Below are 9,710 nucleotides of genomic sequence, written 5' to 3'. Positions count from 1 at the left end.
TTTGTGTGGTTAATAGAGCATTAAAACAATCAACTCTATTGAGGAGTTTCAAGGAAAAAAAAGGTTGTCTTTATATAAATATCCCTAAATATAAAGTGCTATCATTCTTGTAATAGCTCTCTCTTTTCTCCTGCTGAGCTACAGAATGATGGTTGGTCAAAGATGGAATCAGAGAGGCCAGGGCCAAAAAGAGGCAGAGCATCACTCGGATAGGTGTTTGCATCTAGTTCCCTGAAGCAAAGGACCTACGTTTAAGGCTTAGACCCAGTGACCAAATGTGGCCCTCAAACTTTTCTATCAGGCATGCAGATCTCTCCCCACACGACACCTGCTCCCTAGGCTCTATCATTTTTAATTTGTATACCGCCTTTTTATCTTACAATACTCAAGGCGGTTTACAAGCTGAAGAAACAAAGAATGTGCATCTTGTAACAATCTAATGCAATACAAAAATGTGATAATAAAACGTAACTTTAAAATAGGCAACCTCCATCCAAAAAGTAACATTCAACAATCATTAGAATAGTATAAAATAATAGTATCAACATATAAAAGTTAAACAGTAATCCACTCAACAGTTACAATAATATCTAAACTGTAATCAATAAGACAATGGCAAGGCACAGTACATAAAACAATACGCTACACATTGAGAAGCAGAGCGTGGGGCAAGGCAGGTGGAAGGAGGCCTTGCCTGAGGGAGTCTCTCCCCTCACAGTTCATCAACTTCTCCTGCCATGGTTCTTTACTTGGTATTTCTCCAGTCTTCCAATTTTTTGCAATCAACATTCTTGCTGCTGTAGTGACATACGTAAATAAAGTCCTCTTTTCTTTCGGTATGTCTTGGCCTAAAATACCTAGCAAGAAGGCTTCTGGTTTTTTTTAGAAAAGTTATTTTCAACATTTTCTTCAATTCATTATATATCATTTCCCAATAGGCTTTTGCGTGTTGAGTCCCACAGTGCCACCCACCAAAAAATTCACACTTCACACATGATTTTTTGTTTAAGGTTTTTGGCATAATTTTGGCCACAACTTTATTTAAATACAAAAATGTGAGTGGTTGCTTAGGCATTGGTTATGACTATCTGTCCTTGCCCTCAAGGACAGAGCTGGCACTTCCGGACACCGGCGGAAGCCAGCGTGGGAAACAAGTATTGGGGAGAAGTGAGGCTGGGAATCAGTCCAACACTTCTCACCCTCATGTTCCGGTGGGGCTTGCACGGCCGCAGGTCCGACTCCGGGGACAAGGACAAATTGTATGGCAAGCCCCTGGATTCCTTTAACGGAATTCCCTTTCCGCATCATTTGGAGGGGTAGGCACTTACCCCTCCAAGCACCAATTTAACCAATGCCTAACCGCCAACCTTACAAGTTGTGACGATTTGCTACGTAGTAGGCAAAAACCAAATGGCACCAGCCAATCAGCCAGATGGCAAAATTCCTACTAGGCCCCCGCACCAAGGCGGACGACCCCATGACAGGCAATAGCAAGGTCAAGCGAGCAAAACAAAAAACCACCCTATAAAAGGGCGGGAGGGCGGGTGATCCGATGCAAAATGGCCAAGAGAGTGTCCAACGTCTGGCCCCTGTATTTAAGGACTCTGACCCCTCCTCCAAATTGGCCACATTCAAAACTCCCCAGCAACCCAAATTTAACCACTTAAAGGCTTGGGTTCCTCACCAAATTTGCCTAGTCACTGCATGGTGGCCTGTTTTCCCCAACCACAACACGTGCTCTCTGTTATGGAGAACACGCTTTGCGTGTTGAGTCCCACAGTGCCACCCACCAAAAAATTCACACTTCACACATGATTTTTTGTTTAAGGTTTTTGGCATAATTTTGGCCACAACTTTATTTAAATACAAAAATGTGAGTGGTTGCTTAGGCATTGGTTATGACTATCTGTCCTTGCCCTCAAGGACAGAGCTGGCACTTCCGGACACCGGCGGAAGCCAGCGTGGGAAACAAGTATTGGGGAGAAGTGAGGCTGGGAATCAGTCCAACACTTCTCACCCTCATGTTCCGGTGGGGCTTGCACGGCCGCAGGTCCGACTCCGGGGACAAGGACAAATTGTATGGCAAGCCCCTGGATTCCTTTAACGGAATTCCCTTTCCGCATCATTTGGAGGGGTAGGCACTTACCCCTCCAAGCACCAATTTAACCAATGCCTAACCGCCATGGAGCCCACAGCTCACCGCCAAACCACTCACAGCCCCAGCCAAGACCTTAGCTTGGACACCACCGCACCTAACCAAGCCTCATTACCAGAAGCAGAAAGGTGCACGCCATCAACTCGAAAAAAGGATGGCTCCTGAGAGAAAATCTCAGGATGAAAAATCACATCTCCGCCCAGCTCCACGATCTTTTTCGACACTGCGGAGTTAATGCGTTTTCTGGCTCTCTCAGTGGCGGCTGGGCAACGACTGCCCTTCCAAGCGCGCCGTTGTAGCAGCCTTGACCAAAATATTTTAGCTGTTGGCACCATTGCCCGCAGCGCCTCCAAGTCCAACAAAATTGCAGCACGCAGGGAAAAACAGTCCATAGAAACCAGGTCGTTCTCACCCAGCTGCACCACAATGGCCGATGGGGGTCCTTCCCATAGCAACTGCCTCCGAATCCGAGGCAGGAGCTCCGACCAGCGCATTCCCCGTCTGGACAGCCAAGACAACTGAATATGCGGAGGAAGGCCGAGACCTGGACCCATTCCCTACTGCCGTGCTGCGACACCAGCCCAGTGGATGATGCTGTGTAAGATAAAACAAACAAAAATTGTCAGACACCAATAATGTTAACGAACATAACCTTTGAATGCATTCGATTTCCAACGACCTGTATTTTATTTCCACTGCCTTATTAACACGCTTTCTGGCCTTCTCGGTGGTAGTTTGTCTAGGCATTGGTTCCCAACTAGCTGCACCTGACCTCAGCAGGGCAGCCCTGACGACTGGGCCCCACCATATCGTCAGTACCAGCAAACATTGTGGGGGAGCAATGCATCCCAAGGCAATCACATCCCGCCAGGTGTCGCTCCCCATAGGGGAAAGATGCACCCCATCTGCCCTAAAGAGGGGAACAGCCTTGAAGAAAAATAGCAGGGTGCAATATTACAGAACCACGTAAAGCAACGACCTACTTTATTTGTTATTTATTTACTTTATTTATTTTATTCTATTGTCCACCGCCTTATTAACATGCTTTCTGGCCTGCTCGGTGGTAGTTTGTCTAGGCATTGGTTCCCGACGAGCTGCACCTGACCTCAGCAGGGCAGCACTGACGACTGGGCCCCACCATATCGTCAATAAAAATAAACAGCGTGGGGGAGCAATGAACCAGGATCAGACTCAAGCTCACCCCCAAATGCTCCAGGGGACTCTTGCGTGGCCCTACCCCTTGAAAGGAGATGACAAAAGCATGACAAATCATTGGATTCCCTTAATGGAATATCTTTGCACATTGGAGGGGACAGGTGCTCCAACCCCCCCTCCAGACCACCTTGAACCAATGCCTTGAATTATTTTGAGTCCAGGGAGAGCTGCCATCAACTCAATCCAAGCCCTCTTGCATGCAGGAATGCAAACTTATGCTGGAGGAAGACAGCAAACATTCTCGCCCAGCTGTACCACCAGCACTGCGGGAGGACCTGCACAGGTCACACTCGACCGCACCAAAGGAAGGATCTCCTCCCAAAGCATTCCCCATCTAGACATCCAGTATAGGTTCACATGGGCAGGAAGACTGAGATGGCGCCCCAGTCCAGACTCATCAGCGCGCTTGCCAGCCCAGTGTACAATGCTGTGGCCCAAATGTGCACAGCTGCTCCTATGAAAAAAGGAAATAACAGACAAGCATCAGCACAGACATCATTGTGACACTTCCTGATATAACCCTTGTCAGCGTCAGACTTCCAATGACCCGTATTCACAATCCTGTCTACTGACAGGCCCCCAGTGTGCAGCCTTTGCAGCAGCACCTAATCGTAAGGAATGAGGCGTTCAGCGGTAAGCAAGCCGCAGGCCGTAATAACTGGTGCACGACGTAAGCACATTGATGCCTGGCTAACGGGAACCCATTTTCATGCACTAGGAGCGGGCCAACCCCCAGGGAATAAAAAGCCAAATATTCTGTTATCCATAACTGGGCAAGGGCCCTCCTCACCTGTGGCGGGAAGCCTGATTGTGGCACTCCTGCCCACTAAGTCTGTTTTGGAGTTCCCAACTCTAATGACAAGCTCCAAAGGATAAGGAAAAGTCCTGAAGCAATAAGCCTCCAGACTCTCAGCCCCGTGCTGGCTCCAACAACCATTTTCCCAACCCTCAGTGCGAAAATGCAATGGACTACTGAAAGGAGTCTCGCCTTGATCTTTAACCAGCAGACAAGTTTTAACTTGTTGCAGATACTGCATAGGTAAAATTGACTGACTTCCTGCCCACTGTCCTATGAGGTTGGAGCCTATTCCAACCTTCCAAGGCCCTGCGCCCTACAAACTTTATACAAGGGTCTCTGAAAAATAAAGCTTCAGTGTAACAGACATTGCAGCGGACTGAATTCTGATAGTTATAACCGCATGCCCAATCTGCAGCAGGTGGACCAAATACTGCTGGATCTGCTCAGAGGATGGGGGCTAATTCATCTGAATGGCCGAGAACTGCCAGCTTAAGGCTAAGAAATCCATCCAGGCCTTCCCATAAGAGGTAAAAGCAGAAGGGGAAATGGAAGCTGCTGCTCTCTGTAATCACTAATTGTTGTCAATCAATCAATCAATCAACCTTTATTGCCTTAGCATACAGCCATAGCAAGGATAAGACAAAAAATGCTAGAGACAAGCAACCAATCAAAATTCAAAGCGATATTACTGGCATTATGACATTTAAATACCCTAAGACAATAATGTAAAGATTTAGTTGCCAGCGCCGAGAATCTAAAATGCGGGTGTGTATAAAGCATATAATGGCCCAAAATAGGCTCAGTACATTAGGTTAAAATGTAGGAAGAGAATTAAAACAGGTCCAGGTCAAAATGTTGTTGTCAAAATGCCACCGGTGGTCTGGAAAAGTCTGGCAATAGCTGAGTCTGGAGCCCAGGATCTGAAGCGCTTCACCTGAAAATCGGATAGAGTGTCAGCGACAATATTAGAGGATCCCGTAATTTGGAGAGTAGAAAGCACAATATTAAACCTTAAGTGGCGCAGCTCGAAAGCATGAGTGGAGGGGCGGAGACTGTGCTAGAGCGTGAGGACTGTTTTGCCAAGACGCTCACCACTACCTGGTTATCAGACCAAAAGCAGATCCAATGGTCACTGAACTCTTCAGGCCACATGTGAACTGCTACAATGGGGAAAACTCAAGAAAAGTTATGTCACATGATTGCCTCACCACACCAGGCTTGAGGCCATAGCTTTGCACACCAGCAGCCCTTGAAATAAAAAACCAAAGGGCAAAGATCCAGCAGCACCAGCATGAACCTGAAAATCCCTGTGCGGGTTCAAGGTATCCTGCCATGGCGAACTACTATTGCATACATTCAGGAATTGCTACCATCGCCTAATATCTGCCTTCACCACACTTGGTAGGCGTACACAAAGGTAAGGGGACCTCAGGCCGCAGGCAGCCTGGCCTAGTGGGAAGATTAATTAAGTGACCCAGCAAGATCGGATCTGATGAAGCATCACTTGCTACAGAGGAAGTATTACAAAATAACTTCCTTCAAGGCAGACAGCCTCTCCATAGGCAAGTGGTATGTTTTAGCAACGATATCCAACTGGATCCCTAAATAAAATGGGAATATGGGCAAAAGGTATTGAGCTATTGCTTGCCAGCTTCCAGCCCCCGCTTGGGCAGGGGGCATCTTGTGCTGCCATCATGATAAGTAAACTTACAGGGCCGACGCTGGCCAGAACCCCTAAAGAAGTCCCAACAAAGCTGCCGCCGAGCCAGCTTCCTTTTCAGACACACACTCTGTGCAATGCAAAAAACACACTCCGTGCAGTGCACACACTCTCCCTGCAATGCAACTACACACTCTGTGCAATGCAAAAAACACACTCCGTGCAGTGCACAGACTCTCCCTGCAATGCAACTACGCACTCCGTGCAATGCAACTACACACTCCGTGCAATGCAAAAAACACGCTCTGTGCAATGCAAAAAACACGCTCTGTGCAATGCAACTACACACTCCGTGCAATGCAAAACACACTCCCTGGAATGCACACACCCTCCATGCAATGCAACTAAACTACATGCAATGCAACTACACTCCATGCAATGAAACTACACACTCCATGCACTGCACACACCCTCCGTTCAATGCAATTACATACTCTGTGCAATGCACACACACTCTGTGCAATGCAAAAACACACTCTGTGCAATGCAACTACACCCTCCATGCCATGCACACACCCTCCGTGCAATGCAACTACACACTCCGTGCAATGCACACACACACACACTCTGTGCAATGCAACAAGCCACTTTGTGCAATGCAACAAGTCACTACGTACAATGCAACAACACACTTCGTGCAACACAACAACACACTTTGTGCAATGCAACAACACACTCCGTGCAATGCAACTACACATTCCGTGCAATGCACACACACACTCCATGCAATGCACACACCCTCCGTGCAATGCAACTGCAAATCTCTCACGCAATGCAATGCAATTGCAGCCCATGCAGCGCCATGCTCTGCAACGCACAGAGCAAACTGCAATGCGGGCACGCAAAGGTGCTTTCTCCCACTTGCATATTGCAATTTGGCACCCGTTACATCCCTCACAGTGAGGTAACCACCAAAAGGACCTAAGTGTCCAGGTAGAGCAATGGGGGAGCATGCAGCTGTCCCATACAGGGACCAATCCTGCAACCTAAACATTACCGGCACTATGCGCTCACCCAGTGAAACCAATGCTTCATGGACCACATGGGGACACTATTCAGGCCGGAAACGCTTCCAGGCCATCGAATTCTAGGGCAAAGCCCTATGATCACCTGCTAGGCCAGGCATAAATGTTTTCAGTGAAATAGCAGAGTTGAGCTAGCCCACAGCTTGTCCAGGTACCCCTGCTTGCCCTTTTAGAGGGAAGCACCCCTTCAAGAAACCCAAAGTTCTTCTATTACAAATGGGCCGAACTACCCAGCAACAGAATAGCCCAAAAGGAGCAGTTTATTTTGTTTTGTTATAACAATGGCTAAGAGGGGGATATGAACCCTGTCTCCCAGGTCCTAGTCCTACATTTTAGCCACTAAGCCACAATGGCTCATCTCTAAAATGGCAGTCGCCACTATCAGGGCAAAACAAACTTAAAGAAAATAAACTTGTTCAGAAACAGCATAGTTCAAGAGCATATACAGAGTGCTCATAGTCCTTGGAGGCACAGGGAGCCTCTGGGGCCCTCTGTCTGCCTCAGATAAACATTAGCAGCAACTGGGCCTGCAAGCAGATACATTCCTATAGCAAGAATGTCATAGCAATATTAAAAGAACTCAAATTAGTGCTCCCACCCAAGGCTAGCTTAAAATTTGGCCAACAGCGCTGCACACACTCAAAATAAGCCAACCTTTGGGGATACTATAAACGAAAGTGATTCCAGCTAAGCTGGGAACAGCCCTGACTAGCTCCACAATTTCAACAAGAGAAATGGGGAAAACCTTTTTGCGAAAGAAAGCCCCTAATGGGGGCTCTCTCCCTATTGGGAAAGGCAAGCCACAGATACAGGGAGAATCTTCCCACTGGGCAGGGTAAGGGGTGGGGTGGGAAATCAAACAGGAAAATGGGGAAATTAAATTATTTAAGGGACTAGAGAGGATTAAAAAGAAATGGGAAATAAAGAAATAAAGAAATGTAACCAGACAATGAGAAGATTGTCCAAGCGCTCCATGTGATCCGATGCAAAATGGCCAAGAGAGTGTCCAACGTCTGGCCCCTGTATTTAAGGACTCTGACCCCTCCTCCAAATTGGCCACATTCAAAACTCCCCAGCAACCCAAATTTAACCACTTAAAGGCTTGGGTTCCTCACCAAATTTGCCTAGTCACTGCATGGTGGCCTGTTTTCCCCAACCGCAACACGTGCTCTCTGTTATGGAGAACACGCTTTACCTTTTTACAATCCCACCAACATATGATAAAACGTACCTTCTATTTCACATCTCCAACACTCTCTTTTCATTTTTATACATTTTTGCCAGTTTAACCGGTGATAGATACAACCTATACATCATTTTCATATAGGTCTCTCTCAATAGTATACAATCTGTAAATTTCAAATTTACTTTCCACAATTTTATCCAATCTTCAAATTGTATGTTATGGCCCATTAGTTAATCATTACCGCTTTTACTTCTTCGTCTTTGGTTTCCCACTCCAAAAGAATGTTATATGCCTTTTTAAAATAATTTTGTACTTTCTTCTAGCACTGCCTCTTTGGAATTTGGAAACAGACTATGAGAAGCCTTTCTTATTGTCCTCTTTAAAGATATCATTTAATTGTCTATGATGCAGCCAGCTTTGAAGATGTTCTTTTATTTTGTCATATTCTTTCCATTGCCTCTATTCCGGCCACTGCCTGGATATTTCGGAGACATAAAACTGAAATCCCTCCTAGGCAGATGAAGGTGAAGAAACACACATCCTGAAACCGTAAGCTATTAACACTCTAGACACAGGCTGGAAAATACTATATTGAAATATTCTATACCGTTCTAATTTCTCTCTCGACCAAAGGTGTCATGGACTTTGAAGACACTCGAACTCAGAACGCAAGGGAGAAGCGTGCTAAGAGGAAGGCATGCATGGCAAACCCCAACCATGATCAACTCCCACCTGGGAAGCTATGTCCCCACTGTGGAAGGATGTGTGGGTCCAGAATTGGCCTCCACAGTCACTTACGGACTCACTGTTAAGACTGTGTTCATGGAAGACAATCTAACTTGGCTACGCCAAAGAAGAATAATTTCTCTCTTGACTGCGTATTGAGGCTTATTATACAGTATATGTTTTTCAACAGCATTTGTTCATTAGAGCTGTGATCTGAGGGGCTATACTCTCATTGCAAAGATACTCTACCCCTCACTGGCCCTGTTTCACATCCAAATGGATTTGGACAAATCTGGCTTTTATCTTTAGGTGTATTAATAAGCCTTGTGAAGATCAGAGAGAGGATCTGATCCTAATATTTTCTGATATGTCCCATCGAATATTATTGTTGTCAAATATTCCATGGCTGAGTGTTTGAAGCATTTAATCGCACATTTGGAGCCACTTATCCAGATTTTAATCTATAAGCAAATGGATTTTCTGGCTGCACTGATAATTACGTTGTTACAAAAGGACGTCTTTCCTTTTCAGAAATTAAATCCTTACTTGCATGTCATGAAACTAATTCCTATTCTGCTGTGCCTCTGAACTTCCCTTCTTAATTAAATTTGCTTGTTGTTTTTAACAATTCGTGCCTCTTCTTTATACATACCTGAGCACAATTCATCGGCCTTGTTTGCCTTGGTGCTGCAGCTCTGTAGTTGTATTTAAACATAATTAATAAAATGCAAATGTGGTTTTTTTCCAGCATAAATGGATTTTTTCTTTCAAAAAAGAGAGGGGGGAATGGCATTTGCCATGAAAGCTGTGTGATGAAGGAACACACACATTCAGCTTAAAAGCAGTTTTTAAAAAGATTTTCATTTGCGCAGATGCTGAAAATC

At 45.7% G+C, this 9,710-nt stretch overlaps 1 long non-coding RNA gene across 1 annotated transcript; it reads right to left on the bottom strand.

Moving 5' to 3' along the window:
* Positions 1-578: 578 nt before the first annotated feature.
* LOC114592456 (uncharacterized) lies at positions 579-9,064 on the bottom strand. The gene is made up of 2 exons (XR_013393964.1): positions 8,103-9,064; positions 579-939 (listed from the first exon to the last, which is right to left on the bottom strand). It is a non-coding gene; the product is annotated as an uncharacterized LOC114592456 (long non-coding RNA).
* Positions 9,065-9,710: the final 646 nt, after the last annotated feature.

Source organism: Podarcis muralis, chromosome 8 (assembly GCF_964188315.1).
Source record: "Podarcis muralis chromosome 8, rPodMur119.hap1.1, whole genome shotgun sequence".
Taxonomy (NCBI): domain Eukaryota; kingdom Metazoa; phylum Chordata; class Lepidosauria; order Squamata; family Lacertidae; genus Podarcis; species Podarcis muralis.
The sequence above is the reverse complement of the archived record's forward strand: the minus strand, read 5'-3'. Positions and strand labels throughout refer to the sequence as shown.